The sequence below is a fragment of the Mirounga leonina genome, unplaced genomic scaffold (genome assembly GCF_011800145.1).
Source record: "Mirounga leonina isolate KUSES-001 unplaced genomic scaffold, KU_Mleo_1.0 Mir_101097, whole genome shotgun sequence".
NCBI classification, from domain to species: domain Eukaryota; kingdom Metazoa; phylum Chordata; class Mammalia; order Carnivora; family Phocidae; genus Mirounga; species Mirounga leonina.
This window is the reverse complement of record NW_023270062.1, coordinates 717,213-734,108: the sequence shown is the minus strand read 5'-3', so window position 1 is coordinate 734,108 and position 16,896 is coordinate 717,213. Positions and strand designations below refer to the sequence as shown.

Sequence of the window (16,896 nt, the reverse complement as noted above, 5' to 3'; positions counted from 1 at the left end):
CCCAGAAAACCCTAAAAAATCAAGCAAAGCAAGAGGTTCAAATCTTTGTGTTCACTTCAAGAACATACATGAAACTGCCCAGGCAATCAAGGATATGCACATCTGAAAAGTCACCAAGATCTGAAGGATATCATTTTGCAGCAGCAATGGGTGCCATTCCATCGCTACAGTGGTGTAGTTGGTAGGTGAGGCGTGCCCATGCCAAACAGTGGAGCTGGACACAGGGCCTGTGGCCCAAAAAGAGTACTGAATCTTTACTGAACATGCTTAAAAATGCAGAGAGTAATGCCGAGCTTAAGGGTTTAGATGCAGATTCTCTGGTCATTGAGTATACCCAGGTGAACAAACCCCACGACTCCCCCAAGATGCGGCATAGAAATTGCAGGGCTCAAGGTTGGATTAACCCATACATGAGCTCTCCCTGCCACACTGAGATGATCCTTACTGAAAAAAAGCAGATTGTTCTTAAACCAGAAGAGGAGGTTGCACAGAAGAAAAAGATATCCCAGAAGAAACTGAAGAAACAAAAACTTATGATCTGGGAGTAAATAGTAAATTCTGCATAAAATAAATGCAAATAAAAGTAAGAAGAATGTGGTTTTCTCTACCCACTACTGACCCAGGAGAAGTTGGGGCTTTGCACCCCCCCTTATGCATCCTTCCACACGCAACTTAGATATACTTGCTCTGGCCAAGTTGTTACCTCATTCCTAAGGAAAAAAAATATACTTTAATATTCAGTTACTTTAGTTTTTTTTTTTTTTTTTTTTTTTAAGATTTTTTTTATTTATTTGACAGAGAGAGACACAGTGAGAGAGGGAACACAAGCAAGGGGAGAAGCAGGCTTCCCGCGGAGCAGGGAGCCCAATGCGGGGCTCGATCCCAGGACCCTGGGATCACGACCTGAGCCGAAGGCAGACGCTTAACAACTGAGCCACCCAGGCACCCCTACTTTAGGTTTTCTAGGACATTATTCACAATCAAATTATTCCATAGTGGTTTGTTAAGTAGATTGGGGATGGAGGAGCAGGCTCAAGCTTTCTGCACTGATCAATGCCAATTTATCTTCTTCATTCTTCTCCATCTGCTTATTAGCTCAACATCTGAGGGCTCAGTTGTAAATTTTGTTTGCCTTGAAGAGCCTGCTATAACACATGTCATCGTGAGTATCCATTTTATTCCTGAGCTCACTGCCCTCTGAAGCCTGATTTCAGGAATAAAGGAAGGGAGAGCCGGAGCAAACTGATAAAGGTCCACCAGATGGGGCCAGTGCCCTGTTGTGTCCATTTGAAAACTGGGACAGTAAGCTGGTCCTAAGGGTAGCATATGTTCTGGATCAGAGTATGTCCCACAGGGATGTGTGGGGCATGAGTGTGTACCACAGGTGTGTTCAAATGTGTCTCCTGCGGGGAGGGTGGTTTGTCCAAGTAAATCCTTAAAAGTGTATTTCAGGGATAGGAGTGTATGTCCTGGGGGTAGGAGCATTTCTGAGTATACATCTCAGCATGACCTATGTGTATTTGGGTGTGCAATTGTGCTTTATATGCATGCATGTGTGTCTGCACATATAAATTTGCATAACCATGCATCATGTGTGTCTTTGTGTGTATACCCTGCCTGTAGAGAGTATGCTCAAGTGTGAGTGTACTCCATGGTTAACTGAATATATGTGCTCCAAGCATGTCAGTGTTAAAGTGCACTCCACATGTGTATCCCAAATACACCTCACAGAAAGAAAACTTCCAAACTGAACATGAAGAGCCATAAAATCTAGGGCCACCCTTCTGCATTTAGCAAGGCCTCTCATGTATCCCTGGATGATATGATATTTGAGTGGACATACCATACCAATAGATGTATCTGAATTCAGATACATACCAATAGATGTATCTGAATTGCCAATTAGTTCAATGCCAACCTAGCCAGAATTATCTAGTGGCATCTGCTGGTTTTATCTGCTACTCACTAACTTTTATAACAAGACCTAGATAGAAGCAAAGTACAGAAGGCATCTTTAGAACAATCTCCTTGCCCAAGGCCACTTGATATGTGTAGGTTGATAACAGCTAACTACATGCTAAGCTCTTCCTTGCACACCACTGCTTTTAAGAGGCAGAACTGATCTGAGTCAATATGAGCAATTCTCTGAATTTCAATTTCCTTAGTCATAAAATGGGAAATAATCCTGGCCTTGCTCACCTCATAGGGTTGTGGAGAAAAGGCCAATGTGGCAGGACTGTACAATAGTCCTTATCTTCTCGCCCTGCCCCCTGGAGCAATGAGAATTTTCCAAATAAAATAATGCAGACAAAGGTAAAGAGTGTTGATTTGTTCTAAGTAGGTCATTTGTCAGAAGCCTGCAATTTCTAACACAACTCTTAATCATATCATGAAAACCTAGTAATGCTCATCACAAATCCTAGCCAAGAAACTGGGGGCCAAGAATTGATTTTTAATTGCCAAGTGCCTAGATGGTTCTGGCTTGATGGACTTGAGAAGGCACTAAATAAAAACACAGTTAATTCTGGCTTTCTTCCAAGCTCCTCTTCTAGCTTTGCAGGAGACAGGGAGAGAGAACGCTAGTCTGCTATTCATAGCAATATGTGTGTGGCCTGGTGGGGGAGATGGAGCTGAGGGTAAATAAAAGAAAGCTTCCTATATATATATATAAAAAAAAAATTCCAGCTTTCCACCAAAGACCCAAGACATGAGCCAGGTCATAGGACTTTTATACTTTCAAGGGAGGGAAGTAAAAAAAGAGTCCTTCATGCTGTGATGGAGAAATAAGGCAAAAAGACAACGGTATTTGTTCAAGGTCACCCAATGACTGAGTTCATATTTGCAGCCTCTCTTAATTCATGTGTATGTGTTTCATTAACAAAACCTTTATAAAGGGCTACTGAGTGTCAGTTCCCTCCATTATAGCAGTCACACAGAAATTTCTGCCCCAGAGAGTTCTCAGGGATTTTCAGCCCCAATTAACAGAAAAGAAAACTAACTCAGAGAGGCTAAGTACTTTGCCCAAGGTCACAGAGCTAAAAAATGACAGATTACTAGTTCAGTGACCCTTTGCTTCCCATCACACCACACAGATTTCCCTCACTAACCTTGAAAGGCAAGAGCAGCTTGTAAGTCGCGGGTCCAGGAACTCACTTCTTTGCTAGGCAATGTTCTAGTTCCAGTACTACTACAAACATACTGTGTTTCCTTGGGCGAGTCCTTTCTCCTTCTGGACCTAGTTTCCCAGCCTCCACAATGAGGGAATTAGATTGAGAACAGCTGCAATACCCCTTTTCTAGAGGGTATAGCTCTCTGGAATGACTTTAAATGGCACTATAACTTCCAGAGCTTGAGCGGAGATCAGTTATATGACAAAAACTCTTTGAGTTTCATTTTTCTCATCTGTAAAATGATAATCCTGCCCTTCCTATTTCACAGGGCCACAGAGAAGATCAAGTAAGATAATTTGTAAAACCCAATGATCAGTGTAAGACAATGTTCAAGAGGGAGAGTCAAGAATCAAGTGAGCATCACTAGCCCCAGTTGCCTTTCTCTAAATCCAAGTACAGAAGGTGTCTATGTGCAGTGTCCCATAAATCTTCCTGAGCCCTCCTGTGCAATTCAACCTAGATTATTTTTTTTTATGTTTTATTTATTTATTCATGAGAGTCAGAGAGAGAGAGAGAGAGAGGCAGAGGCAGAGGGAGAAGCAGGCTCCCCGCTGAGCAGGGAGCCAGATGCAGGGCTCTATCCCAGGACCCTGGGATCATGACCTTAGCCGAAGGCAGACGCTTAACCATCTGAGCCAGCCAGGCGCCCCTCAACCTAGATTCTTAAAGACAAGCACCTCACTGGTTGCAAGTGCAAAGGAAATTAGTAAGTCCCTCCACTCCCTTTGGGCCCTAAGCACAAAGCAGTCTCATAATTTGCCTTTGTTCTGAGCCCTCCCTTCTGAGACCTATACTAGGTCTACCACAGCCTCTCCTAGGGATGCCTGGCTCTCCCCTGCCTGCCTCTTTCCTAATACCAAAGCACCCACTACTGCCCAGCCCTCCTGCCAACCAGCAGGGTTCACAGAGGGAGGAGGAAAGAAGAGAGTGGGCGGAGGAGAGGCTGTGGGAGGTACAGCTAAAAGTAGCTGCTGTCTTTAGACACCACATTCTGAGGGGGTGGAGGGTGGGCTCTTAGCACATCCTTCCTGCAGCCAGCTGGGCATGGAAGTGCATGGCTCCCCCTCCTCTAATGAAGGCAGGCAGGCAGAGAGATCAGAGCTGCCAGAACTATTCCCAGAGCTGGCTATGGATATGCAGTGCTGGCCTCTTCTGGGCCCTGTGGGTAGATGGTTGCACAACACAGGGCTGCATCCAGGGCTCCCTCCCTCAGGAGAACTAATGTAGTCTGCAGGAGATTCTAGGATTCCTTGTCCCTCATCTCACTGCCTGGTACCCCAAGGGCTGCTGACAAGCGTGCTCCCCTCCGGGAGGTTATATAATACTACTGTTCTCCCAGTTTCTCTGTCAGCTTGCTTTCTCCAGCCAGACTTGAGAGTGCATTCAGGTCTCTGATCTAGCCAAAGGAGCACTGAGCCAGCATCCTACAGTAGAGGTAGCAGGTTACAGAGGATAAAGGCCTGATTTGAGGAGTCAGGATCCCAGGCCCATCACTGAAACCTTGGACAAGTCCCCTTTCCCTTAATTTTCTCACTTGTAAAATAGGAAATAGAAAAGGGAGAGGCATGCTGCAGATCTCCAAGGTATCCTTATCTCTGCCCGAACCCCCTCTCCCACCCAAGGCTGTCTTATCTTCCAAGCAGTCTGTCTGCACTGGGCAGAGCTATCCCCACTCTCCTAATCCCAATTTCCCTAATGACTAAGGTCTACACTGGCAAGATGATTACCTGAAATTCTAGACTCTGTCCTCCCCCTCATCCTAGGCCCATTTCAACCATACTAGTTCTGCTTTTTCCTGTTCTATATAGAAGTTTCTGGTTCAAATTTCATTTGAGAACATGGATCTTCTGTTCAGTCCACTCCTCATTTTAATGACTTGGAAACTGAGGCCAGGTGGGGAAGGGCCTTGATCAAGTTCTGGCAACAAGGTAGGAACAGAGCCATGGCTTGTTTCCAGGGACCCCAAGACCACTTCCAGTGTTTTTATTTCCTACTGAAGGTCTGCCTTCCATACGCTGTGTCTCTGCTATGGATGCATAATTTTCTCTCTCCTCTGCTACCAACTCTTAACCTTGATGCTCAAAGACCAAATGGCCAATTTTTGTCAGGGGGAAACTAGCACAGAAGAATGATAAGGGCAAGAAAGAACTTACCTTAAACACATCCCTCCCTTAATGTTTCCTTTTCCTCCAGGTTGGGCCTTTTCCCCTTTCTTTTAGGTTCCCTCCTGAGTTCTGCTCTATGTTAGTGGAACCTCTTCAATTCTGAGTCATGACCACATTCTGACTAGGGTCCACTATGTAGGCTACACTGGAAGAACTGCAAGATGTGGTATCAAGAGGTAGTTCTAGGTCAAGAACTACCACTTCCTGAACTGTGTGACCTTGAGTAAGTCACTTAATCTCTTTATGCCTCAGTTTCCTCAACTACTTCCAGGTTTTGGAAGTAGCCAATGAAATAACTAGGGAACTTTATTTGTTAAAATTCTTATTAACAGTATTAGTATTAAGTAAATAAATGGCTACTTAAAATACCACAGGAAGGGGTCCAGGGCTGTCAAAACAGCCAGCCCCTTTCCTCCTTTCCCAGACCTATGAGACTGATATTTTATCTATCAGAGGCAGATCTCAATCATCCACGCAACATGTCTTTTTAATGACTGCTAAATCTCAAACTGGCATCCCACTGCCACTCTGTAGGGCTCCCTTCCCTGCTGGCAGCCACTGTGTGCTCAATGAATACAACCTATAGTTGAGTGTTTTAGAAGAAACCTAAGCCAAATATAATTAGGAAGGCAAGTCTATTACCCCCAAAATCACCTTATGCATTTCAAACCTGCTATAAGGGATCTGTGGATTACCCGCCGGTTTTGAATAATAATATTCTTAATCATTTCGATCATTTTTATTAATCACAAAGTAAGCACACATCATTAGAGCCAGAAGAAATCTTTGAAGCTATCTAATCCTCCTAATCTTATTTGCAGATGAGGAATCCAAATGTCAGAGGGGAGAAGTAATTCACCCAAGGTCACCCAGCAAATGAAGAGAATCTTCTCCACTATTACAGCAAATGCACAGGGACTGACTCTTTTTCCTGAAGCGTTCAAACCATCTCACAGCTGATAATTTTAAATACAAATCAGTCCCCAGACCACTCACTCTCTAGGGTTGAGTCCTTTTTAGAGTGGGCACGAGCCCCTCAAATTCAAGGCCCCCACAATCCTAGAATAAAATCTCACCATCTGTGAAGGCTGCCTATTCAGGTGTATGATAAGCTAGATTCGGGCTGATCTGACATTTCCTTTTAACGTAGCAGTCGTTCTCATTCCTGTCTGAACATTCCTGTCACCTCATGGAGCTTTTAAAAAATATTGATGCCAGGGCCTCACTAGATCTCCCCCAGAGATTATGGGAATTGTTAGTTTTGTAAACTTCCCAGGTGATTCCAATGTGCAGCCAGGGCTGAGAACCACGGGTTAATAGAAACAATTCAGACTGAGAAGTCATCAGAGAGGGAGACCAACCATGAGAGACTCTTAACTACAGGAAACAAACTGAGGGTTTCTGGAGGGGAGGTGGGTGGGGGGATGGGGTAATTGGGTGATGGGCATTAAGGATGGCATGTGATGTGACAAGCACTGGGTGTTATATGCAGTTGATGAATTACTGAACTCTACATTTGAAACTAATGATGTACTATATTTGGCTAATAGAATTTAAATAATGTGTGTGTATATATATATATATATATATATATATATATATATATATATATAAAGAAAGAAGTTTCTTTATATATTTAAGTATATATATAAAAAAAGAAAAGAAAAAAGAAAAAGAAAGAAAGAATTCAGCCAACCAAGTGAAACATGCACAAAGATTTCTCTGAACTTTCTGAAAATCAAATATATTTTGTTTAAAAGCTGCATCTATGATGTCTTGTTTTTCTAAAGAGGGGAAAAGAAAGTGATGGTACACAGAATTTACAGTTGTGGCACTGGTCCTCAGCAAATCCTGGACCCAGTTAAGAAACATAGTTAAAAAGAAAAAAAGAAACATACAGTTTATGGGTATTAAAAGAAAATAGGGAACTCTGGAGCCTGCAATAAGATTTACCAGGATTAAGATGCCAAGTGATTCATACTCCTTTTTCTGATGAGGTCATTGGCTTGATAGATGATTACCATGAACCTAGCATACATCTTGATGTCTACAAAGCATACAACAAATCTATCATGCCACATTATCCTCATTAACACGTTGGTAGAATAAGTGACGGCAAAGTCCAGTGGATTCTGCACTGGCTGACCAGATATATACAAAAATTCATGGACTGTAACTCCAAGAAGGGGCTCTGGTGAAATTAACCCCATCATATTGAACATTTTTTTGAATCACCAATTTGGATGGCACTTATTCAGTTTCCAAATAATGAATGCTAGAAGAAACTGCTAATTTGTTTCATGGCATAAAGAAAAAGAAATTATCCCACCCCCAAAGCATGAATAGACCAACCCAAGGAAATAAAGTTTAAATAATGCAATGCTAGAAGGGACTGCTAATTTGTTGCACAGCATAAAGAAAAAAAAAAATAAATAAAGCCCATAAAAAGCTAGAATGGACTAACCAAACAAAATAAAATTTAATGAATTTGGTTCAAAAAAAGCCTCAAAGAACCAATTCCACAACAGAGTGGAAGACTGGACTAAACAGCAAAGCGTTTGAGCCTACAGTCCAAAAAGGTAGTACTTAATGCTGTCCAAAAGGGTAGTACTTAAGGCTGACTGCACATTTTTGAATTACTTTGGGGAGCCTTAAATTTTTAATTTAGGAAAAAAAGCTGCCCGGGACCTATCTCACACCAATTAAATCAGAATTTTTCAGAGTGGGGACCTGGTTCGGGTATTTAAAAACTCCCCAACTGATCTGAATGTTCAGGGAGGGTTGAGAACCAATAGAAGGCAACATTTTAGATATTTCACAGACAGATCAGTCACTTTGTACTTAATTTTGATCAAGTAGCACCTGGAGTAGCATAATCAGTTCTGGGCAGCACATTTTTAAAGAAATATAGAAAAATAAAAGTACTTCGAAAGGAAAGACAATTGTATGAAAACTGCAGTTCCTTCAAAACATTCTGTATCTTAAGCTTCAACAATTCACACTGCTTTTCTCCTTAAAGATCCCAAATACTGAGTTTTCATAAGACTAAAGGAAACTCTTTGATGTATATTCAAGATAAAAAGACATTTTATTGAATAAGGAATTCTGTGCAAAATTGCTATAAAAATAAAAAGTATGAAAAAGCACTAAAAATGTGAGTAAGCTGAGGAAGATAGTATGACTTCAGGAATGACTCACACACCTCCTCCCTCTCTACCTGACCTCGTTCAGCTTCACACTAGCTGGGAATGATCAACTCTGACTCTCCCCACTCTCCATTTGAAAGGCAGACCTATGTCCATCCAACCAATATCTCTGACCTTTACTTACCTCATCCGTAAAACAGGGAATAACAAACATCCTTACCCACTTCACAAGGTTGATGTGATGCACCAAATTAGAAAAGATGTGAAATTGCTCTGTAAATTCCACAGACCCATGCACTGACAAGGGATTACTAGTACTGTCATTACTGGATTGCATCCCAAGTCTTCTCTGTCCTCTAGGCACTTACCCCTTCATAGCTTTTCCACTTTATGCTTTGGTGCCAGTGTAAAGCATGCTTAACTAAATGCTCTTGAGAGCTAGACTCACCTAATGACAGGAGACACTCTGGGCAGATATCAGAAGAGCTAAGCTTTGTTTCTTAGACTAAGGATTCTTAGAAAGCCAGAGCCTCAGTTGGCCTAGAACAAATTGCAGAACTAGAAATAAGAGCCAGAAAGTATAAAATTCCTCGCCTCCATCCCACTTCTTGGGGCAAAGCTACTGGGGCTGGATCCAGAAGCTTTGTGTGAGATCTTCTGAGGAGGCAGTTATTTGGGGAGAATAGGTTCAATTCCCAATTATGTCCTCATCCAGAGCAAACACTCCACAGGCCAAAGGGAGCAGAGGCCAAGATAACAGACAAAGACTAGGAGGACATGCTTTGTCCCATCCCTGCAACTATGAGACTGTGCCTTCTGGTCATAGCCAGGCGCACTCAATCTGAGCCTCACCACCGGGCAGAAGATTACCTTACCCACAGGCTCACTGGGATCTCTCAGCTCCCTAAAAACTTAATCACCCACACCTGTGAATGAGAATCAGCCAAGGCCCAAGACCTGTTCACCAGGCCCACAATCAAAATGGCCTTCCTAATTTGCCCAGCCTTCCCATTTGGAAACTACTCAGAGAACAATGACATAGAAACAAAATCCCCTAAATTCCACACTGCAGCCAGCATGAGCAGAGTTCCCTAAGCCACAAACAAAATTGGGACACACTACATAAGTAGCTGCTACAGGTTCTGACAGATAGGGGCTGTCTCAATAGGGGAAAAGCACTGCTCAGTTTGTTCCCACCATACTATCCCTTCACCTCCTCTCTGCCTCAGCCAAAAGTTAGGGTGAAAAAATATTTTTCAGGGTCTACAGACTTCCTTGCACTAAAGCTGGACTGTGAAATGACTCAGTTAATCTTAAGAAGGCATTTGGAAGAAAGGAGAAAAGAATTTGAACCCAGCAGCCTTCCAATAAATAGTCCCCATGGCTGGAATGAAGCTAGGCTCCATACGCCTTCTGTGGATGTGTTTTCCGGCATTTGCAGGCAATGAGGATCTTGCTTTTTCTTTGTCCACTTCCCCAAAAGCATCTCTCCAAGTCCTGCTGGACTCCAGCTCCCTTTCTCTAGGGGCCTTTGCGCCTGGACCTTTAAAGGGTGGGCTCCAGAGCTCAGCAGGAGCTGAGTGAAGCAGGAGGTTGCTAGGATACTGGTAAAGGGCTGCTCATCAATCCCCTGGTGGGGAGCTGGGAGGGAAAATTTCTGAGGTGGAATTTTTGTCCTTTCTAAGAGCAAAAGCTTAGCCTCTACCCAGAGGTCAGAGAAGAGAAAAGGAAACTAGAAACTTTGTTGGGAAAAGTTGGGACAATCAGAAATGAAAAGCCCTCTTCTCTTCCTACTCCTCCTCCTTCCACCACCCACCCACTTAGAGCAGGAATGGGGGCAGGGTAGGAGGCTGTATCAGAGCGGGGAGTAAATGGAAAAGGGAGAAGATGAAGATAAGAGGCAGAAGAGGGAAGAATAAAAAGTCAAATGCAGAGGGCTCCACTCCTCTGGGCTGCATTTTTCATTTTCTCCCACTCTTCTCTTTTTGCATATCCTCACAAGTCTGAAGGAGAAATGCCAAACCTTTAGGATTCACACAAGTAAAAAGTCATACTGCCAACTTTGGTTCTCTACTTCCCAAACTCCCTTTTAGCTGCTCTTGGGTGGCCTGCCATCTGGCTAGCAACACCCCCTTATTTGCCTAGAGATAAGTTAATTTGAAAAATGCTTACCCATTTTGCCAGCTAAATTACTGATGGAAGGGCTCAGTCAAGCAACCCCTTTAGCCTAAGGGGTTGTGGGGGGAGCATAGGAGTGGTAGGGGAAATACCCATTCATTCTGGCACCAGTCAAATCCTTACAGGCCCTAGCACAAGGAGGCCATTCAGAACTATGGAACACTCAATGCATGACCTGCTATTTTTCCTCATTCCTAGCACAACCAACCCCCACCCACATTCAAGAGTGTGCACCCTCTCCCCTCCACACACACAGAAGGGGGTACATACACACCCACAAACATACTGCCACACACCCTACACACATACATTCCCAAAGGTTCTCTGCCAAGGGTCTGTCAGGCACCCAGAGGTAAAGGTTGTGGCATTTCAAGACACTACTTTGCCACAAACCTGGCTCAAAGACTAACCTTAGAGAACCCTTCTCACCTTAAAGGGGAAAAAAAGCAAAAAGCATTCCACTGTTATAGTCCAGTTTTCTTCCCACACAGCTAGGTTAAAAAACATCTCTTAGGTAAAACTTAAGTTTCTCCAGATACCAGCAACCAGGTATTTCCTTCCCCACCCCATCACCCATTGATAAATATTTCATTTTCCTTTTCACTTGTCTTTCTAGTTCATCCCCCTCTGATTTCAAGTGTATATGGGCACCCAAAATCACCGAATGCAATAACTTGGGAGGTCACCTAGTCCAACCATCCCCAAATGCTAATGTTACAGGGAACCCCAAACACATTAAGAAAAAAAAAATTGTCCAAGGTCAAATAATCTCTCAACAGAGAGAACCCAAGTCTGTAGCTGCCCAGCCTAGAGATTTTCCTGTCCAACGTGTCTCAAAACAAAGTGCCCAGCCAAAACATAAGCTTACTTTAGATAATACCACTGGAGCTAAGGGTATGTGGTGGGGTTGGGGGATCACATGATTCTCTTTGCAAAGAAACAAGTTCAGTTCAATTCAGCCCCCCTCCCAACAAAGGAACCAAAGAGTAAATAAGAATCTTCCCAGATTCCCAAGAATAAGCACACTTCCCAGATCATGCTTATACCATGGTACCAACAGAATAATAATAATAATTTAAAAAAGCCTTTTACCCACACGGAGCCAATAGCACACACCCTGAGCCTTAAAACCTCTTCTGACGCCATTAAATAATACTCTCTGGGTTCTGAGATCAGGACAATTTCAAGAACCCCCTTCACAGCCCCTTTCCCTTCATAATCATTTCCAAAGAGATTGAACAATAGGAAATGGAACTTGACAGCACAAGCCAGCAGATTTGTACATCACACGTGAGCAGCCACCCCCATGGGTGTAGGGGGAACATGCGTGTAGACTGTATGACCCTCATTCATTGCTACATAGGCCAGAAACAGCACTATTTCAAGTCAGGTAAACACAGAATGGAATACCTGTCAATCAGTGGGTGGAGGTAGGGGGAAAATAAGTATCATGCACATTGGCATCAGAGACCATTTTTTCTTGGCTTTTCCAAAAGCTTTCTCAGCAGAAAGAAAAATATAAAAATAATAGCAATAATGACAGCAACCACCACCACTACCATCTGATACAGAAATGCAAATATATGTCAAAACTGAATGTTGCTTCTAGCTCATGTTCCCCCCAGCTCTCAGCCCATTCCACCCAGACTTTTTTTGGGGGGAGGGGGTGCTCAGAAGCATGATACATACTTTCATTTTGTTATGGAAATCTTTCAATTAGAGACCTCTGATCTTTAAAGAACAAGAAAGCAAACAAAACCCACCACTTTATCATTAGCACTAGCAAGTTCTATTTAAAAATGTAGCTCAAGAACATCAATGCAAATAAAATTATCCAAAGAAGCATATACGAATACTATTATTCCCAGGGTGGGTAAAGAGCTGGCTTTTGTTTTTCAGAGGACACATAGAGAAAATCGACAAACTCAAATCCAGGGGTACAATCTTCTTTGGGAAAAGGAACCCAAACAGCTCTTGTCAATGTCTCCTCTTGCCAATTCATAAACATCAAAGAAGGCTTTTATGTTTCAGTCCATAATTCCAAAGAAACTGACATTTAATGCTTTAAGAAATGTTTTAAAGGTGGCTTCTTTCCAAATTGGAAACTACGAACTAAACCCTGGACAGCAAATTGAGTCAGGATATAGTCACCAACTGCCAGCTCAATACACCCCACCACATCACTTCTCAAATTCTTCTCATTAGAAACTAAAGAATCATTTCCCCTAAATTCATTCCTTGTTTCAATGTTTTTCCCTCTTCACATCCAGGGCAGGACTGTCTTTCCTAAAATGTCAAAAATCCATCACGCTCTTCCCACAACCATCCTTGTCCAAAAACAAACCCAAATTCACTCGTGATGGCAAGATAGAATTTTCGACTAAAATTCCCTGATGGAATTTAAAGGTAGTTTTCAAGAAAATGAATTGACAAAACACCACAAACAGCAAAGCCACTGTTTAAGGGCGCAGATCTTGCTCCGTGAACGTCACATAAATGGAGAATGCACATACACATGCACACTTAAATAGAATGCATTTCTTTATCAACAATTTTACTCAAGCAATAAGCAACTACATTCACAGGCATATTTAAAAGACAAGACATGACAAAAGATTTAGGGAGAGATAATATACCAACGTCATACATATCACAGCGAGGCCATGTTGAAGCTCAAAACGTTTTCCCCCCTGAGTAAGAAATTTTGCTTGCTCTTTCTCTCCCTTTCTTTCCCTGTCTCTGTCTGTCTCTTTTTTATTCTCGGTGGTTCTCGGGATGAAATCAAAGCGAGAGTTCGCAACAGCTCAGGAAGCTGGACTCCATTCAGCGCGTTCCCAGGAAAAACATGAGTATGACATTGACAAGCAGGAGGACTACAATCACGGCAAAAACAACTACAGTTTGCACATCCAGGGTCATGGTGCAATGCAGAACACTGTAGTGTTCCAAGTGGGGGGCCGGCAGATTGGGAGATGTCAGTCTCTGTTCTGTCAGACTGTCCATACAGCCACCATGCTAGAAAGGAGAGGAGGAAGTCGGATGGTTGGGGAAGGGCTGGGTTTGGCGCCCGAGTTTGGTATGGGGGGAGGGGATGGGGACAGGGGAGATTGATTTCCCCCTCCTCAGGATTAAGCTGATCTTTCTTCCCTAGCTGAGAAATCTTAGCTCGCGCTGAAGTCGGCAGAATCCAGCATTCTCTCTCGGGCGCCAAGCAAAAGGCAAAATCCTGGCTTTCAAAGAGAAAGGCGGGAGGAACCAGTGCGAGGTTCTCCTGCGCCTGCTCGGTTGTCTGTCCGGGCGTGCGTCTGTCCACCTGCCTGGCTACAGGTCAGTCGCGGTCTCCCCTACTCCCTCTAGGTCGCTCGCTTCCCTAGTTTCCTCGTTTTTCTAGCCTGCTTGCTTGCTCTCTCCGCGGTGCTCCAGGCTTCCAGCCTCTCATTTAAATCCTGCCTTGCTGGCTCTCTCCCTCTCCTCTCCCCACCCCCCAGCCCGTAGGCGGTGTTTTTATTCACCTAGCGGCTGTGGGCGCCTGCGTGAGGAGCTGCGGGAGCTGCTGACAGTACCCTCGGCCAATAGCAAATGCTGCAGCCGCGCGTTTACTCGCTGGGTAGGGCGGGACTTCAGCTGGTGTGCTAGCCCCTACAACCAATCGGAGGGCCCAAGCCTTCCCTTCCCCCCCCCGCCCCTAGCGCGAGCCAATGGCTGCCGGCTTTGGCGTGGGGGTGGGGAGTTTGTTGGGGGTGAGTTGAGGGGGATGTAGGGAGAGGAAGGGGGGTGCACACAGAAGTGGGAGGAAAGGAGAGGGCGTGGCTGGGAGGGAGGGAAGGAGGAATAAAGGGAAGACTAATGGAAGGGGGGAGAGAGAAGGAAAGATGGGAAGGAGGGAGAAGAGATAGGGGATAAGGTGAAGAAAGAGAAGGGTGAAGGAAAATAAAGGAAAAAAAGGTTGAAGAAGAGGGAAAAGGAAGGGTAAAAAGGGATAGGTAGGTGGGGAGGTGGCATGCCTTGGCATCCACTTATTTTGGAGTCTGGGCCAAGGAAAAAGCAAAGGTTTCTTTGGCCACTGCCTAAGTATTTACAGGCAACTCATAATTAGCTATACGCATTTAAAAAAACAGTGCTGTCGACAGAACCACAAGGACACACTCCATCTCCCTTCTGTCACATGAGGACTTAGACCTACCTGAAAATTCAGTGAAAACTCTGAACCTTCACCTCAGAAAAAATATATGCAATTTCAGCAGGCTCCTGGGCTTTCAAAAACCCAGCACTCCCTTATACAGATCTCTAAGGGCCCTTCTTCCTCTTACATCCTAGGACTCTAAAAGTGAACAGATAGATATTGGTAGAGGGGGCAGAAACTAGATTATCCAGGAGTAGAACAAATTAAGTTCTGGAACTCCTAGAATATTATAGACTCTAAGAGGAATGAGAAATTGCTATTTATTCTCTAGAAATCGTTGAGGCTAGAACAGTCATCTTAACTAAATGACTGGAAATTCTGAATGAATGTAGGTCATAAACAAAATGGCCCCTAGCCCTACAAGATAGAATAAAACCCAAAGAAGTCCCCATTTCAAAGGTTTGGGCTTATAACACCACCTATGAATGACTCATGCCAAAACAAACAACATAAAACCCTGAATCAGATCAAGCTTCTAGATCAATTATCAATGTATAGAATACACAGAGGACAGAAAAACATATTAAACTGCAATATGGAAGTAAAGAGTAAAAAACAAAAACAAAAACAAAACAACTACAGGGCCAACAACCTGGCTTTTTAACAAATAAATAGGAAGGAAAAGGTTTGACTTAGGTGGAACGTGTGTGTGTGTGTGCGCGCGCACATGTGCGTGTGCTTCTGCACACACACATTTGTGATATTTATGAAACAACAGGAAATTTGAACAGGCTGGGCACTTGATGATAATAAGAATCGCTATTACTTGCTTAGATGTTATAATGATATTATGGCAAAGTTTAACAAAGTGCGGGCAATAGGGATAATTTTTGTGACCTTGAACTTGGCAATGGTTTCTTAGATATGACATGAAAAACACAAGCAACAACAACAAAATAGATAAATTGGACTTCATCAAGATTAAAAACTTATGTGCTTCAAAGGATACTATCAAGAGTATGAAAAGACAGCTCACAGAATGGAAAAAAAATTTGGAAGTTATATATCTGATAAGAAACTTGTACCTAGAATATATAAAGAGCTCTTACAAGTCAATTATAAAAAGAATAACTCAATTAAAAAACTGGCAAAGGTTCTGAAAAACATTTTTTCCAAAGAAATAGTCAATAAGCACATGGAAAGATGTTCAACATATTAGCCATCAGGAGAATGCAAATCAAATGCCGCAGGAAATGCAAATGCAAGATATTTACTACAGCATTACTTATAATAGATACCCCAAGCATGGTTATAATAGAAAAGCTAGATGTGGAAAAATCTGAACCTTCATAACACTGCTGGTCAAAATGGTTGAAGCTACTTTGGAAAACAGTCTGGTAGTTCCTCAAAAAATTAAACATAGGGTTACTATTTGACCCAACAATTCCACTTCTATGCATATACCTAAGAGAAATGGGAAAAAAATGCCCACACAATATCTTGTATATGAACGTTCATAATAACATTACTCACAATAGCCAAAAGATGGAAAAAACTCAAATGTCCATCAGCTGATGAATGGATAAACAAAATGCGGTATAGCCATACAATGGAATATTATTCAGCCATAAAAAGGAAGAGTACTATTACTGCAACAATATAGATGAACTTGGAAAATATTATGCTAAGTGAAAAAAACAGACAAAAAAGGCTTTTGTATGATTCCATTTATATGAAGTGTCCATATAATTATGGTTTAATGAAGCTTTTGTTTCACTTATATATAAATGCAAATGTGCTAGATCGTGATGTAAAATTTGTTTCTTTTTTTTTTAAGATTTTATTTATTTGAGAGAGAAAGAGAGAGAGAGACAGCACAAGTTGGGGGAAGGTCAGTAATCTTGTGTTTTAACAATCCCAGGACCCTGAGATCATGACCTGATCTGGTCAGATCCTTAACCAACTGAGCCACCCAGGCACCCTGTAAAATTTATTTCTTATAGCAAGTAATTCCAAAATAGTTTAAAAGCCACTCTGCTAGATTATGATGAGACAGATACTAGTGATCACGACAGTACCATAATGTAAGCAACTAGAATCTTTCTCCTTGCTTT

The 16,896-nt window shown here is 42.7% G+C and overlaps 1 protein-coding gene across 2 annotated transcripts in view; it reads right to left on the bottom strand.

Moving 5' to 3' along the window:
- The window catches only part of ARHGEF9 (Cdc42 guanine nucleotide exchange factor 9), a 241,721-nt gene that overhangs the window by 179,637 nt on the left and 45,188 nt on the right, over positions 1-16,896 (bottom strand). Inside the window, exon 1 of one of the 2 annotated variants that reach the window (XM_035005034.1) lies at positions 13,307-14,110. The exons of the other annotated variant lie outside the window; for it this stretch is intronic. The gene's annotated coding sequence lies outside the window, so the exon portion shown is untranslated. Of the gene's footprint in view, positions 1-13,306; positions 14,111-16,896 lie in introns of those variants that run through there. 2 annotated transcript variants of the gene reach the window in all.